Below are 13,545 nucleotides of genomic sequence, written 5' to 3' on the forward strand. Positions count from 1 at the left end.
ACAGGTGTCTTTTTGAATCAGTGTTTTTGTGTCTTTTGGGTAGATACCTAGGAGTGGGATTGCTGGGTCATAGGGAAGCTCCATTTTTAGTAGTGTGAGAAATCTCCGAACAGCTTTCCATAGTGGTTGTACTAGTTTGCATTCCCACCAGCAATACAGGAGAGTTCCTTTTTCTCCACCTCCTCACCAACACTGTTGCTAGTTTTTTTAAGATGTGTCATTCTCACTGGTGTTAGGTGGTATCTCATTGTGGCTTTAATTTGCATCTCCCTTATTACAAGTGATGTTAAACATTTTTTCATATATTTGTTGTCCATCTGCATTCCCTCTTTGGAAAGTGTCTTTTTAGTTCTTCTGCCCATTTTTTTTAAATGGGATTGTTTATCTTTGTTGAGTTTCATCAGTTCTTTGTGTATCTTTGTGGTCAATCCTACATCATTTGAATTGTGTGAGAAATTTTTTTCCCAATCAGTGGGATGTCTGTTTGTTTTTTGTAATGCCCCTTTTGCTGTACAGCTCTTTAACTTGATGTTGTCCCAGCTCTTTATCGTTTCCTTCACTATCATTGTGTTGGCTGTTGTATCTTTAAAGACGTTACTGAGGTGTATGTCATGTAGTGTTTCACCCACCTTTGTTTCCAGGCATTTTATGGTTTCAGGACTTATGTCTAGGTCTTTAATCCACATAGAGTTGGTTTTTTGTGCACAGTGTGAGATAGTAATCTAGTTTCTTTTCTTTTCTTTCTTTCTTTTTTTTGCATGTAGCTTCCCAGTTTTCCCTGCACCATTTGTTGAGCAAGCTTTCTTTGTCCCATTGTATCTTCTTTGCTCCTTTGTCAAAGCTGTCCATAAACCTGTGGGTTTATATGTGGGTTTTCTATTTGAATCCACTGGTCTTTGTGTCTGTTCTTGTTCCAGTTCCATGCAGTTTTGATAATTATAACTTTGTAGTATAGCTTGAAATCTGGGAATGTGATAACTCTGTTCTCTTTCTCTTTAGTCATGAGAATTTGGCTATTTGAGGTTCTATGTGGTTCCATATGAATCTCATCAATATTAGTTCTATTTCTTTGGAGAATGTCATTGAGACTTTTATTGGGATAGCATTAAATCTGTATATTGCTTTTGGTAGGATGGCCATTTTAATGATGTTAATTCTCCCAACCCATGAATAGGGGATGTATTTCCATTCCTTTCTGTCTTCTTGTATTTCTTTTAACAGTGTTTTGTAATTTTCTTTGTAGAGGTCTTTCACCTTTTTTGTTAGGTTGATTCCCAGGTATTTGATTCTTTTTGTTTCAATTGAAAAGGGGTTTTTTTTTTTTTTTAATTTCTGATTCTTCCGATTGGTTGTTTGTGTACAGGAAGGCCTCTGACTTTTGTGTGTTGATTTTATACCCTGCTACTTTACCAAACTGGTTGATTGCTTTGATTAGTTTCTCTATGGAGTTTTTAGGGTTTTCCATGTAACTTATCATGGTCTGCAAATAAAGATAGTTTTACTTCTTTCCCTATATGGATTCTTTGTATATATATTTTCCTGTCTATTGCTCTGGCTAGAACTTCCAATATTATGTTGAAGAGCAGTGACGGTAGTAGAGTGGTCTTAATGGAAAGGCTTTCAGCTTTTCTTCATTGAGGATAATATTGGCTGTGGTTTTGTCATATTTGGCTTTTATCCTGTTGAGGTTTGTTCTTCTATTCCCAGAATTTTGAGGACCTTAAACATAAATGGATGTTGAATTTTGTCAAATGCCTTCTCTGCATCTATTGATATGATTATATGGTTTTTATTTTTCTGTCGGTTGATGTGATGGATTACATTGATTGATTTTCTGATGGTGAACCATCCTTGTGCTCCTGGGATAAAATCCACTTGGTCATGGTGTATTATTCTTTTAATGCATTGTTGGATTCTGTTGGTTAAGATTATGTTGAGGATTTTTACATCAGTGTTCATTAGGGAGATTGGTCTGAACTTTTCTTCATTTGTGTTTTCTTTGTTAGGTTTTGGTATTAGTGTGATGTTGGCTTCGTAGAAAGTATTTGGTAGTTTTCCTTCTTTTTTGATTTTTTGTATGAGTTTGTGTAAAATAGGCACTAGTTCTTTTCTGAATGTTCGGTAAAATTCATTTGTAAATCCATCTGGTCCAGAGCTTTTATTTTGGGGGTTTTGATTACTCTTTTGACTTCTTTGCTTATAATTGGCTTGTTTAGTTGTTCTGTTTCTTCTTTATCTAGCTTTGGGTGATTGTAGAATTGCAGTAATTTGTCCATTTATGCTAAATTGTTGAACTTGTTTGCATATAGCTGTTCATAGTATTCTCTGATTATTCTTTTGATTTCTGCTGTATCTGTTATGATGTATTCTCTTACATTTATGACCATGTTTATTTGTGCTTTCTCTTGTTTTCTTTGTGATCATGGCAAGCGGTCTACCTTGTTTATTATTTCAAAAACCAAATTTTCATTTCATTGATTTTTTGATTGTTTTCCTAACTTTCTGCTTTGACTTTTATTTCCTGTCTTCTACTGGCTTTGGGTCATTTCGTTGTTCTTTTTCCAGTTTTTTTTTTAAATATTTATTTATTTGTGCATACAGAACTGGGGTACAGGCCAGAGGTACAGGGGCAGTGAGGATTCACCAGAGACAGAGTGGGGAGCAGAATAGCAGGTCATCAAAGCACACTGCTGAGGGGAGCAGCAGGCAGGTCAGGAGAGGTCTGCCACACCATGTGGATCACCTCTGGGGCAGGCAGGGATCGAACTCATGTGGAAGTGGCTTTAGCTTCTTAGTGCTGTGTTTTAAGCTGCTGCACCATCACAGAGGGTCCTTTTTTCTAGTTTTTTAAGGTGGTAGATTGGTTGTTTCTCTGAGTTATTTCTTGTTTCTTTATGTGAGCCTGTATTGCTATATATTTTCCTCTTATAACTACTTTTAACATGTCCCATGAATTTTGGAGAGTTTTGTCCTCATTGTCATTCTTCTCAAGCTATTTTTTAACTCTTCTTTGATCCCATCATTGACCCAATGGTCCTCCAGTAGTGTGGATTTCAGTCTCCACGTTGTAGGTGGGTTTCTTGCCTTCTCCATATGGTTTATTTCTAGTTTGATTCCTTCATGGTCAGAGAATACAGTTGGTATGATTTTGATCTTAGTGTATCTAGTGATATTTGTCTTGTGACCCAGTATGTGGTCAATCCTACAAAAAGGATCCATGTGGATTTGAGAAAAATGTGTACTCAGATTTTTGGAGGTGCAGTGTTCTATAGATGTCTGTGAGACCCATGATGTCTTGGGGCTTGTTCAGAGACTTCATGTCCTTGCTTATTTGTCTTGTTGATCTGTCCATTATTGAGAGTAGCTTGTCATTTTCTTTTATAAATTCATTAATTATTTGTCTCATATCATTTTCTCTTTTTGTTTCCATTCTTCAATTCATTTATAGCTTGTTTCATATCATTATTTTCCTTTTCATATATTCCTACTGTGTATTATTTTCTCTAATACACATTTTCATAGATGACAGTTGTTTCCTGATATATTTGTGCTCCTTCATTTGGTGTGTATATGTTGATGAGTGAAATGTCTTCTTGTTGCATTGTCCCCTTAATCATCTGTGTCTCTTTTAACCTTTTTTAGTTTGAAGTCTATTTTGTCTGATACAAGCAAAGCTGTTCCTGCCTTCTGTTTTGCTCCATTTGCTTGTAGGATTCTTTTTCATGCTTTTACTTTCAATCTGTTTTTATCTTTTGTAGTTAGATGTGTTTCCAGGTGACAGAAGAAGGTTGGTTCTCTTTTTTAATCCATCCTACAACTTGTGTCTTTTTATTGATGAGTTTAAGTCATTTACTTTTAGAGATAATATTGATATACTGGCACTTCTATTTGGCATTTTGTTTGTCTTTTGTGCTTTTATTCCTTGTTTTGATCTGTTCTTGTTTATTCTTCTTTTGGTTTTGGCTTGAAGACTCCTTGTAGTATTTTCTGGAGTGGGGGTTTAGTCATGATAAAATTGTAGAGTTTCTGTTTGTCTGAGAATGTTCTTGTTCTTTCTTCATAGAAGAAAGGGAGCTTCACAGGATAGAGTATTCTTGGTTGGCATTTGATGCTTTGGAGTTTGTTGAGTATGTCCTTCCACTCTCTATTTGCCCGTAGTGTTTCTTTGGAGAAGTCTGATGTCAGCCTGATTGGCTTCCTTTTATAGGTTTTTGTTTATTCCCTCTTGTCATTCTCATCATTCTTTCTTTGTTTTGTATTCTTGGTAGTTTTACACATCTTGTATGATGTGTCTTGATGTATTTCTCCTCTCATCATGGTAGTTTGCTGTTCTTCTTGCTTCTTGTATGTCTACTTTCATCTCCTTTATATTAGGGAAGTTCTCTTCTATTATCTCTGAATATTTTCTCAATTTCTTGGCCTTTCTCCTCACCTCCTGGGAAACCTATAAACCTGATATTTACTTTCCTTGTGATGTCAGATAGCTCTTGAAGTGTTTCTTCATTGCTTTTCCATTTTTACTTCTCTTTCTTTTTCTGTTTTGATTCTCTTTATTTCTATGTCTTCAAGGGTGCTGATTCATTCTTCCATTTCGTCTGTTCTGTTTTCATTCTTTATATCCTCTGGTGGCCTTTTTATCTCCTGCATTTCTTTTATATCATTTTTAAAAATGATTTATTCATTTATGCATTCAGAACTGGGTACAGCCAGAGGTGCAGGTATGGTGAGAGTATTCACCAGAGGCAGAGTGGGGGGCAGAACAGGCTGACTGATGAAGTACACTGCTGAGGGGAGCAGTGGGGAGGTCAGGAGAGCTCTGCCATGCCATGTGGATCACCTCTGGGACGGGTATCAAGCTCATGTTGAATTGGTTTTAGCTTCTTAGTGCTGTGCTTTAGCCCACTGCGGTCCCAGCGAGAGACTTATTTCCTCTTTTAAGGTCTCATTTTCTTTCTTCAATTCATTGATTATTTGTCTCATATCATTTTTCTCATTTTGTTTCCATTCTTCAATTCATTGATATCTTGTTTCATATCATTATTTTCCTTTTCATCTTTGTTTTGTTTGCTTATCATGATGATTCTAAATTCCCTATCTAATAGACTGAGCAGTTCTTCTATATCTTTGGTGATTTCTGGTGACTGATCTTTTTGTGGTGAATTTTTCCCCTGTGGGCTTGCTTGGGTATTTGTATGTCTTCTTTACCCTGTCATGTATTTTCTAATACTTTCTATTTGTTGAGACAGTGTTGTTAGTATTGGCCAGCATTCTTTCTGGCTGTTCCTTCTGGGATGGCTGATGGACTTACAGGCACTTCAGTTGTGGAGGGTATTCTGAGCTCTGTTTTATTTCAATATCTCCTGTTTTACCAGCCCCCACTGTGTGGAATTGTGTCTGTTGTCTCAGCCAGTAATAGCCAGGTGTCTCTTGTGGGGTTCAGCTTCTTCCAATAATATGTTGAGTCCTAGTCTCTGGAAGGTGCCTTCAAGAAGTGCCCAGATGGGCCGATTTTCTCTTTCGAATTTCTCGCTTCCTCTAGGCATGTCTTAGGAAAATAATGGAGTTAAGAGAGAGTAAGGAGTGAGATGAAGAGTTAAGGGAGAGGAGAGTATGATATAGCAATGTAATAGGGAGAAAGATGACAGGAAGAGGTGAAGGTTAAATGGGGGAGAAGGGGGGAGTAGGAGGAAAAGGAGAAGAGTCAGCAGAAATAATAATGTTGGAGGAGAAGGAGAAAGTTAGAGGAAACAGAAAACCAGGGTAACAATGAAGGAAGGGCATAGAAATCTACCAGCTGAGTAATACAGGAACCAACCAAAGAAAGGACAAGCACCAATACAGGTAGGAGAGAAATGGCATCTAGAGTGTACTGGCCAGTGTCCGTGGTCTGCCTAGGGTGATACAGCAGTTGTGTGTAGGACCAAAACCCCAGCTGGTGGGTAGGCCTAACTGTTCCCCTCTTCCCACTTGTCTCTTGTGGGCATTTATCTTATCTGGGTTTCCCACAGCCTTCCTGGCACTTCTGGAGGTGCTCTCTCTCTCTGGTCTGTGGTTACACCCCAGTTCCCTTTAGTGCAGCTGCAGAAGTTGGTGGTCTTCACTGAGGGTCCCTGTTAGTTCATCAGGGCAACACCTAGCTGCACACTTTTCTCTAAGGGAAGGTTTATCTTTTCTCTACTTCCTAGAAGCCCCAGTGTGTCCATGAACATGTGCTACTTCTCTTTCAAGATTTTAAAAAAATCTCTAATTTCTTATTATTTGAATATCATCTACCTTAGAGTAGGCATTTATCCTTCTTGGTATTTTCTGTATTTCCTAGACTTATGGTTGGTTCTCAGATCAGCTTGAGGAAATTATTGTTCTCAATCATTATTGTTTCTGGTATTCCCATGACATATATTTTATACCTTTGTAGTTGTTCCATAGTTGTTATATTTCACTTTATTTAGTCTTTTTTTCTTTGTCTTTCAGTTTTGGAGTTTTTAATTGACATATCAAGATCACATGTTTTCTCCATGTTCATTATGCTGGGTTCATCAAACAGTCTTTGTTTTTAAGACATTTTTTTCTCTAACATTTTTTATATATTTTTAGAATTTCCAATTTCTTTTTCATTTCCATCTGTTTTTTCATATTATACACTTTTTGTATTAAGTCCTTGACATAGTAATCATATTTTATCAGTCTGTTGCTAACATCATTCCCATGCCTGAGTCTGATGCTTGTTCTATCTCTTCCTTTTTTTCTTTTTATTATGCTTTATAAATTTTTTGTTGTTGAAAGTCATACATTATTTGTTGTATAAAAGAATGCTGGTAAATTGGGGCATTAAGGTATTGGAGAAGAAAAATATTCTATAACTCTATGATTAAATCCCAGTCTTTGAGTGAGCCTGTGATGTAATTTTAAAAGTGTTTCGCAATTTTTTTGTGGGACAGAATTAATAAAGGATGCTGGAGTTGGGTGTTTCCCTTTTCCCATGTAGAAGGGTAGAGGAGAAAGGTGATAGATTCCTTCCCCTGGTGAATCAAACCTGATAAAATTTCAGTAGGTTAGTCAGAAGATATTATGACCATGCTGATACCTTTGTCAAACCAAGAAATAAATAGCATGTAATATGCTGGAAATAGTTATTAGAGAACAGGAATCATGATCTGGGTCCAAAACCCACATGACAACCCCCAGGTATATTCCTCCGCGATCAGTTCATTGAGGAATTTTTAAAGGGTCAAGTAAGGAAGTGGTCTGGGTTTAGGTTCCTTATGGTAAAACTTTTGGATTAGTTTTTTTTTAAAAAAAGATTTATTTATTTATTCATGTGTACAAGATATGGGGTGTAGGCTAGAGGTTGAGGGGGTGGTGAGAGGATTCACCAGAGACAGAGTGGGGAGCAGAACAGGCAGATGGACGAAGTACACTGCAGAGGGGAGCAGCGGGCGAGTCAGGAGAGGTCTGCCGCGCCATGTGGTCGCCTCCAGGGCAGGCGGGGATCGAACTCATGCGGAAGTGGCTTCAGTTTCTCAGTGCAGTGCTTTAACCCGCTGCGCCACCAGGGAAGGCCCTGGATTAGTTTTTAAGTCCATTTGTCTAGATTGGTTGCTTCAGACAGAGGTTGTAGTGTGGGGGTCTGTAGTGATAATCAGTTGATGGTCTCCTTATTGCTTCCATAATTGTCAGTTTCTGCCTCAGCAATTTACCTAGAAATATCAACAAGGCAGTTGGAGAAAAGTGGAGTTAGTTTGACTCAAAGTAGATCGCATACTTTGATTTTGGATATTTTGCTTCTAGAACTGTAAGAAAATAAATTCCTATTGCTTCATACTAATTTGTTACAGCAACCTTTGGAAACGAATACAACTTCAGGGAACCCAGACTGTTGGTTAGTCATCCTACCCAGTCAGACTCCAGACAGACAGTTGAAAAGTAAGTTCCAGTCAGATGTGGAAAGAGCAGGAGCATGGGTGAGAACTGCTGCAAGATATAAGACTTATAACCAGAGAAGAAAGCAGTGTCCTCTGGGGAGGGATTCTTTTAAGACCTATGGAATTACCCTACAGAAGTATCTTTGCTGTGAATATTGCCTAATTTAATGTTACATATTCTGGCAAATTTGTGAATCAGTCCAGATAGGGGACCTCATGCTGCAAAGAATCCTAAACTGTTAGTGAGTCAAAAAACCAAGGATTTATTTCATGTGACATGTTGGTAATGAATTTTGTATGAGTCTTACTCCATATTTTCTGTCTCCATGACTCAGTATAAAGAAGCAGTCACCATTTAAAACACTAATAGTCACCACAGCAGAAGGGAGAGAACTTTTATAGGTCCCACCTAAGCAATTGCATACCTCAACCAATTTGCCTGACTCAGTCTGTCAAGCCCACCCAAACAAGAATGCCAGGAAGTGTGATCATATCATATGTTCAGAAGGTAGAGAGCAAAAACATAGCAAACAGCACAAAGGTGAACCCAAAATCCCCTATCTACTGATGATCTTTCAGTGATCATACCCAGGGCAAGTCTTGCCTAAGATTGCATTTCATTACTGCAAAATATGGGGAAGGAATGAGGGAAAGAGAAAGGAAGGAAAAAGTTCCTAGTATGTAGAAAGTGTTTTTCTAGGAACACATGAGGGGCACTATAAACATGGGCTGAATACAACTGAATTGGTATTCATTTTTGATGATTTGTTGTCATTTGTCAAATACAAGCCCTCAGTCAGGCATAGCCTAGGACAACACAGCTTCCAAGCTTGAGGTCAGCAGTGACATTGGTGATGGTGGGAGACACCTGAGCTGTCAGAACAGAGGTTGAGTGTCAGATCAGGCTCAGTGCAAAGTTCTGTGTCAGGGATGCTCTTCTCTCCCCATCCTTGTGGCTTTTCCAAGACTACACAGTCCTGTGACTGTATCAGTTGTGTTCACTTGTTATGCTCTGGCAAGCTCTTTCTGAACTGATAGTTGTACCCAGCCTCTTAATCAGCCCATCTGGATTCAACACAGACCATGACCTTGCTTTTGTTCAGTCTTACCTTTGAATTGGCTATGACTTATTTCATGCTAGTTTTAGAAATATCATTCAAAATGCTTTACAATAAAGGGTACAAGTGATTTCAGGCACAGTTGTTTCCAGAAGTTTAAATCCATGTTCTGCTTCTCAGGTTCTCCTCTATTTTAACCTCACTCTCAGACTTGTTACTCCTGCACATGCAGTCCTGACATGTGAGCCTAGATCAGCACCAGAAGTACAGAAGAGATTCACTAAATACTTGAGTAGTGAGTTAAAGATAGGTTAGAACTCCAGGTTTATCACTTATTATCTTAGCAGTTCCAGGAAAAATTAAGTAACTCTTGCCTGGGTTTGGATCATATATTTGTCATAGTGGGCTAGACTTTGTCATGGTTAACACATCAATCCTGAGATCTCTTACTGCTGACTCACATCACAGATCAATGTGTTTAGGGGAGGGAGACTTTGCTTCAAGTAGTCACCATAGTACTTCCCAGTTTGTGCCCATTTTCATGCAAGTCTTTAAAGTTATCAGAGAGAGTGAGAGACTATCCCATGCAGAAGATGTGTTAAGGTGCAGAATGATAGTGACATTACTTCTGCTTATATTCCATTGGTCACAGCTAGTGCAATGGTCAAATCATGGGTATATTATTAAAAAAGGAAATTGTATCTTGAAGGGAAATATTGGGAGGTTATCAGGTCCCAAACATAAACTTCTGCCTCAATCAGACTTTCCTCTTTTTGTTCATGATCATTTTAGTAATAAATTATTAAATAATTTTAAATTTTAAATAAATTATTATCTGTTCAGGGGAGCAGAGGTGTAAGTTGTTATTTGGGGTGCCATATGCTAGAAGGCCACTTACCAGGCTTGTGGACCTATGAGAATTCATCTAGAAATAAAATTAGATACATATTATTAAAAGCATTCTAGCATAAGTTGCTTCTAGGAATCAAGGGAATTTTAGACTTAAATAACTGGTTTAAAACATTATCACTGCTCACCCTTTTGCAGTCATCCTGGAGAACCAATGGCCGGAATGAAGTTCACTCCCTTTGGAACTTCTGTCCTGGGCAAGAACCGGAACAGAAAGGCTTTTCAATTCACCTTCTACATTCGTAAGGAGATCGTGTCTCCCCTTTTCCCCAAAGAGCTGAGACAGGAGTACCATGTCCCACCTCTGCCCATCAGAAAGGATGATGAAGCTCAGGTTGTCCCAGCACTGCCAAGGATGAAGTATTCAGGTTTGCAGGAGGGAAGAATGGGGAGACTGAAGGAGAGCAGCGGGGGAGGCAGAGTGCCCACATGGGCACTCAGCCCAGCAGCTGATTACCACTAGAGTAAAACTGGAAGGCCCTAGAACGCAAAGCCAAATACTTCCAGGTGAGGAAGGAAAGGGCAAATACAAGGAGCCATTGAGAAGATGCAGGGACAAAGTAGCCTTTCATACCACTATCATTAAAAACTGCTGCAATTGGGGTGGGGGGACACACATAATTGTTGTTTTAATAAGAATCTTGCTTTTCCAAATTCTAATTGATTAATCCTTTTGTTAACAAATTAGATGTGCATATGCATGTAAACTCCAAGTGTATAATATTTATATTTATATTTATATGCATACATGTCCAAATTCCTGAAGAGATTTACATGTCTTCTTAGAGTTAAAGTCATTACCTTCTTGGGTTTTGTGTGTATGTGTTTCTTTTTGTTCTTTGTTAGGGTCATTTCCCACTTCAAGGTTATAGTCGACATCATTATATATACCCTCTGCTATACTTTAGTTATGTTTAATGTTTTCTCACTCAAAAGCAAATTGAATAATTTCAACAATTTTTAAATAAAAAGTTATTAAAAAAAACCACATTGCTGGGTAAGTGAATTAATCAAGCTATTTATGCCACTAGCCTCTGTGGTTATCAACTGTGATGATACAGAAGGCATTTGGGCGTGTGGACTTGGGACACACATGCCTGATTGTGGATATGTGGAGTATGGGGTGAGCATGAGTCAGTGTGCATGCCTGAGCCTAAAGGCCAGGGATATATGGCATCGCTCAGACAGATTATAGTTGCAAGAAGGACAAAAGGTGTGACTACAGGTGAGACCACATGCAAGAGAAAAGCCCAGAGAGCCTAGTGAAAGAGCATAAAGCTTTGTGGGGGACTGGGAGGCTTGGTTGCCTGCCTGTTCTCCAGCCTACCTGCCTGCTGTGCTTGTGTGCCTGGTTCCCTAAAAGAGCATTAAAGCCTGAGAAATCCACTGAAGGCCCTGCAACCCTCCTTTATCCATCTGCTCAAGCCCATATTGAACCTGCCCTGGGCTTGCTGGCACTAGACATATCACCTAAATTTTGGAAACTATAGGATTTTTAGAACATATGTATTAATATCTACACAAATGTAGTGACAAGGTTTATAGTTAATTCTTTTTTGACCATGCATTGTATTTAACATATCAGTTAAGTAAAATTTGCTTTAATATGTCCCCTTAGATGCCTTATTTCCCATTTTAAATGGAAAGAATAAAATTCTGTGCATTTCCAGGGGCTCCCCTGAAAGCATTAGTTAGCTTAAGGTCAGACCATCCTTCTTTTTGTGCCTTCAAGGTGTTGATCTAAAAATGCATTCCGTTTTGATTACGTGGTGTTTGAGTCAGCTTTTTGTAACTATGTTAACAAAAACAAAAAGCTTGGGTCTGTTAAGCTATTTTGGCCATTTTAATATGAGCTCTTTTTTTGTGTGTGTGAAAATCTCATCTCTAGAAAAGCACTTCCTAGGTTATTCATGAAACCCACTGAGAGCTGGGAAGGGGGAGATTTAGTACCTGATGTCCCCTTAGATGCCTTATTTCCCATTTTAAATGCTTTTATAAGTAATATAAAACTAGGGATGATATGTTATGGATCAAGGTGTGCTGATTTGAGCTGCTAATGCTATGGCTCATATATATATAGCTCAGATTCTCCCACAGCTGTTCAGCGTGTGGGTGACAAGCCAAAATTTAATTATAGCCGTGGCTGGAAGACCTAGTGAAAACCACTGCACATTTTAGAACTTGACCCAAGATGCTCTCTAGTGGGAAGGAGCAAGTGCCCCTTTATTCTTCAGCATCAACAAATGAACTGGGCTCTTTTTCAGAGAAAGTTTGTTTCATTGAAAAATTTCCTCATCCCTTTCTCACTTCCTGGCCAATCTGGTGATCACTCTCAGCTGGGGGCCCATCTCCCACTTAAAGCAGGAAGATGATGACCATAAAGATGATGAAAAATTTCCTGGAGTCTATCAACTCTAGGCTCCAACTTATTCTAAAATTGTGGAAAACATAAGCTAGGATCCAAGCAGATTGTGAAAATGAGCAGGCAAGGCAATGCAAAACTGGTCATTCTGGCTATCAACTACCTTGGGGGAAATCTGAAAGAGAGTGCTGCACCATGCTGGCCAGAACCCATATCCATCACTGCAGGAGCAGTCATACTCAGCTAATTACAATGTGTGGAAAATACTAGAGAGTGCACACTGGCTGCCGTTGATGCAGGTGACTCTGATGTCATTATAATCATGCCAGAACTGACAGGTAGGGGAAAAAAAATTTTTTTTTTCTTAAAAATGGTCACAGTTTGTTTTCAGTTGTTGTTAAATAAGCTTCCTCTAAAAAACCATCCCCTTTACAAATGAAACAAAAAAAATCAAATATTTAGGAATAAACCTAACAAAAGAGGCAAAAGACTTACACAAAGAAAATTTTAAAATACTGTTAAAAGAAATACAAGAAGATGCAAAGAAATGGAAAGACATTCCCTTTTTTGGACTGAAAGAATTAACATCATTAAAGTGATCGTCCATCATACCAAAAGCGATTTACAGATTTATCACTAATACAATAAAAATCTCAACAACATTCTTCAAAGAAATCGAACAAATACCAATGGGATTTATATGGAGCCACAAAAAACCTCCAATAGCCAAAACACTCCTGACTAAAATAAAAGAGACCAGAGACATCATACTCCCAGACTTCAAGCTAATCTACAAAGCCATAATAATCAAAGCTGCATAGTACTGGAACAAGAATAGACACACAGACCAGTGAATTTGATAGAAAACCTAGAGATAAAAATCCACAGTTTACAGACAGCTAATCTTTGACAAAGAAGCAAAGAATATACAATGGAACACAGAAAAGTTTTTCAACAAATAGTGCTGGGAAAATTGGTCTGCTCTGAGCAAAAAAAAAAGAAGAAGAAGAAGAAGAAGCTAGATCACTATCTTGCACACAAAAACCAACTTGAAGTAGATTAAATCCCAGACTTAAAACCCAAAACCATAAAAAAGAACTGGAAGCAAATGTAGGTGAAACACTATACGACATACACTTCAGTAATATCTTTAAAGATACATCACCCAAAACAAAGATAGTGAAGGAAAGGATAAACAGCTGGGACTACATCAAAATGAAGAGCTTCTGTTCAGCAAAGAGACATTACACAAAACAAACAGACACCCTACTGATTGGGAGAAAATTTTTTCACA

Source organism: Condylura cristata, unplaced genomic scaffold, assembly GCF_000260355.1.
Source record: "Condylura cristata isolate star-nosed mole 26May11 unplaced genomic scaffold, ConCri1.0 scaffold00040, whole genome shotgun sequence".
NCBI classification, from domain to species: domain Eukaryota; kingdom Metazoa; phylum Chordata; class Mammalia; order Eulipotyphla; family Talpidae; genus Condylura; species Condylura cristata.